Source organism: Papaver somniferum, chromosome 9 (genome assembly GCF_003573695.1).
Source record: "Papaver somniferum cultivar HN1 chromosome 9, ASM357369v1, whole genome shotgun sequence".
Taxonomy (NCBI): domain Eukaryota; kingdom Viridiplantae; phylum Streptophyta; class Magnoliopsida; order Ranunculales; family Papaveraceae; genus Papaver; species Papaver somniferum.
In genome coordinates this window covers 79,099,932-79,104,486 of record NC_039366.1, presented here as the reverse complement: position 1 = coordinate 79,104,486, position 4,555 = coordinate 79,099,932, and positions in this window count along the sequence as shown.

Sequence of the window (4,555 nt, the reverse complement as noted above, 5' to 3'; positions counted from 1 at the left end):
CTTTTTTTTAGCTAATATCCAGCCAATCTTAGTATCATATGACTAAATGAAAATCCTCCATATTCATAAATTTCAATCCTCATAACTTTTTTGGTTTGCAGATAAAATCCAAGTTTTTCGATAGTAACCTTTTGGGTTGAAATCTCTATGCAACTTAATTATTTCCTGACAAGTTTTTTAGGAAGCTTGAAAGAGTTCATTTGATATTTGCAAGAGGTGCAAGTAACTGATCTGATAAGATTTGTTCTTCTAGCAGGGTTGAGGTATTCAGTTATCCAGACATCCAATCTGGTTTTTCAGTTTGTTCGCATAGGGTTTGAAAGATATGATTTTGCTATTATTGTTGAAAAGACGTGAACCCATATAATTTTCCCCAGAATCAATCATTTGGTCTCCAGTACCATTGTTGTTGTTAATACTCAATTGCTCATCAGTATTTCTGCTGAAGAAGATCCCAAACTTATTGAAATTGATGAGTTCACCAGAGGTATTGCTGAATTTTTTTGAAGAGGTTCACTAGATTATTGCAGTCATGCATGTTGGATTAACAAAAAACCATAAAACCATCGACAAAGAGTAAGTGGGATATCGAAAGAGCTTCTTTGCAGATTGTTATACCATATATATATTTCCCATTTCTTCAGCATGAGCGGGAGTTCTTGATTGGGCTTCCATGCAACATTGAAAAAAAATAGGGGGATAAAGGGTCTCCTTGTCTGAGTCCTCTAGAAGGTTTGAATTTTTTTTCCAGACACACTGTTAATTAACACTGCCATATTAGTGGTAGCTATGAATTTTAAATTTTTGACATCTTCTTTCGTCACACAACATTTTTCTCACAATGATTAATAGGAAGTCCCAGACAACTCTATCAAAGGTTGTTGCCATGTCAATTTTTATTATCATGATGTTTTTTTCCTCCCTTTTTACCTCTCTTGATTTTCATATTGTGGATGAGCGCATGTGCAATAGGTACCTTTTTTAGAGATTTATCTCCCTTGATGAAAGCAAATTGTAAAGGAGAAATGATATTGTTTGGAATAGGTTTAGTTCTTTGGCCTAAAAGTTAGGCGTTTATTCTGTAGGTGATGTAGGACATCTACCTATTTTTAATGTATCAACTGTCCCAGTTGATCCAATTGGTTTGTATCAATAATCATTGTTGATCCCTTGCGTCTAATTTATTTTACTTGCTTTGCAAGTCCTTTTACTTTCCTAGTTTAGGTTCTTTTCTTTTTAGTCGGTCATGCTAGCCTATATGAAGGTTAAGCCTTCTTGTCTAGACAAACAATCTTATTATTATCAATCAATAGTATTATCGTCTAATATGATTCTCTTTATCTCTTTTATCTTTTTCTAGATCTCTTAAAATATCGTCTACAACTCATCCCAATTCTTCCTTTCTCATCACCAGCAAACTCCGTATTACCTTCTTCCTAATCGTTCCACATTAGTTGGTACCAAAGTCAAAGGTTTTAGATTCTCATCTAAAATCAGATCCTTAAACCGCTTCCGCAACTCAAAACCCTAGTTTTCTCTCTCTTTTTTTTGTATACAACGGGACAAGAAGATCTCTGTGAGGTTAATGGTGAATTCTTAGGGATGATTCGTCATGTTTTGCCAAATCAACTTTCTTCTTATTCACAGAGATACAATATATTCAAAACAAGATGTTTACTTGGAGGGAAGGTATGTGATATGAATATAGATGGTGGTAGTATAGAAAATTACGTTGCGTCTATTGTCGTAGAGAAGATGGGTTTACCAGTTTTTCCACATCCCAATCCTTGCGCAGTTGGGTGGGTTGATAAAACTACTTCTCATCTTATTACACATCAGTGCGTCGTGAACTTTTCTTTCATTGAATATGAAGATTCGGTATTATGTGATGTGATCGACATGAGTGCTACGCATCTCCTTCTTGGAAGACCTTGGCAGTATGATGTGTGTGGTGTTCACGAATGCTTCGGGAACACATATACTTTCTACAAAGATGGAAATAAGATGACTTTGGTTCCTTCCAAAGCTACGACAGTTTACAGAGAGTACAGTGATCAAAAGACTCGTGCCTTAGTATCCAAAATAGCCAAATCAGTACAATCTCATGCCGAAAATAAAGAAGATTCTTCTTCAACTAAAAACAATTCTGACATGTTTTCCACGACGTCTACTGGCGAGGAAGACATAGCTACTTCTCAAAAGGAGGACGAAAATTAGTTGGATAAATTTTCTTATAATTCAAACGAAACTATTAACATGACCCTGTCTACTAGTCCTCCGTCGTTAATTCTAGACAAGGATTTAGAGAATCCTGCTGCTAATGGAGACGAGAATCTGGTTGACAAGGTTTCGCTTGATCCTCTAGAATTTACTGGTAAGCCTTCACATATTAATAAACTTGTAGATATGAAAATTCCTGATAGTGATTTGTTTTCTCCATCTATGGGTGATAACAACCAAGTTATTGATCTACTGAAGTCATGTATGGTCTCTCAAAATTTTCCTAGATAGGAAAACTTAGTTCAATCGGATTATGAGAATTATTTTGTGTCTTCTTATATATTCATCAATGCATCGTATTGTCAATTTAATGAAGATATAATTTATGAAATTACCCTGGAAGAATTTGTGGTCATATTTTCTCAAAAGCTGAGAGAGTATCGTTGGCCCAAGGTTTAGCATAAGATTTTGTAAGATGAAACCTGCCTTACAATCAAGACGTTGGTACTTGCATGTACGATAATCCGTTGCGATCAACAAGAAGCATAAGTTGGTCAATTGTACATCAATCACTTTCAGTTTCAGATGGCATTCATTCATCTCTGTTTAAGCAAGGACTTTTGACACCAAGATATGGTGTTGATATCAAGTCGGGTTTGGTGAGCTGTAGCCGTGAGAAGTTTGCTCTGTTTGGTAATATTATTCATCCTGAAGTTGTTATATATCTAACAACCGTGTTTAAACCTAGTGAGGATTTGTTTGAAAAACAAGATTTGATGCATGCAGAGTTTGATAATCAAATTGTTGTTAATTTTGTCGACTCCTTAGATTTTTATTTCCAGTCTGTTAAAGAAGTTAATACAGTATGTTTCCGATGGGTTTGCGTTAATTCTATGAACAACGATGAAGTTGTGATGGATTTGTATTCAAAAAGAGTTTATGCTGTCACATATATGGGTACTTCACATTCTCACTATCTTCCTCTTATGTCTACTGATAGTTGTGGAGCAATTTGTTCGTTATTTAGAGAGGCTTTAACGATAAATTCAGGATGCCAGTGTGAATGCCATATAAAGCTCAAGGGAATTACCATCTTATTATCTCAAAATTTTGGAAACATCTCCATGGATGGTGCTCAGCTTCGTATCAAGACTTCCTATTCACAATTTAATAATAAGAATGGTGCCAGGATCGTTATAAGAATATTGGTATTCAGTATTGACACATACATAGAACTCAAGTGTGATGAGTTTACAAGGAAATGTGTTTTAGCAGACAGTGATTTTGAAAATAAGACTTTTTCAAGCTTAGATGGAAACTATGCAGTGCAGTCCTACAGGTCGAGAACTGTTGTTGTGGATATTCAAAAATGGAGTTCTGGAGATGTTTATGCCGAGCATCACTTGCAAAAAAAAACAAGGAATGACTGGAAGAGAGCTTATATCGTATAGTTCATGTTTTTCTCGTAATATACATTTGTTTTGCAAATCTGATCAGTACCACTTGGTATCTTTAATGATTGGGTTAACGAAGTGTTATACTATTTGCGTACGTTGTAGCTATACTGGGGATCATGATCCATCTAACATCACAGATAATAATGACATTAATGTTATTAAGGAGCTGGTGGAGCTATCCAAGATGGTTCAAATACATAGGTCCAGTAGTAATGATTGGAAATGTGCCCCACCTTTCCTAGCTTTGAAAAATATTTTAGTAGGAAAAAAAGAAGTGGTGGAGTATCTTATACTGCTAATTCGTTTTGCGTTAGGCAGATATGTCTATTTCTCATAAAAAAGAAACGAACTCCAGCAGAGGCAAAATGATTTGGATACAAGAATTTTTGTTCAAGAAAATGTCATTGCAAACAGGATGTTGAGAGCATTTATCATCAATTTCTTTGGCGTATTTGCTGCAATATTCCTTTTGGGTGGATACAGTTTAAGTGGGCTTGCACCAGTCATTAGTAATACAGACGGGGAAAGGTTTAATGACTTCATTAATACCACATTCTTTTCTCCTCCTACCGCATCATCATCATTGTTGTTTGGAACACTACTAGATAACACAGTTGATGCCAGAAGTTATGTTAAAGATAGAAGACTCGGTTGGTTGACTCCTTGCTAAAACAGAAATGTAGATAATGCAGTCAAGGAGCTATTCCAAAGTGTTTCACTTGGATTGGTTCGACTTTTAATATTATTGTTGGAAGATAAATAAAGGCTTATAGTAAGAAGTCTTGAAGCTTATCATTTTATTAAGATCAAACTAGAGGATTGGAGAGGTATGTATGGTTTTCATTGGTGTACGACTTACCAGTCACGTGTTCCCCACA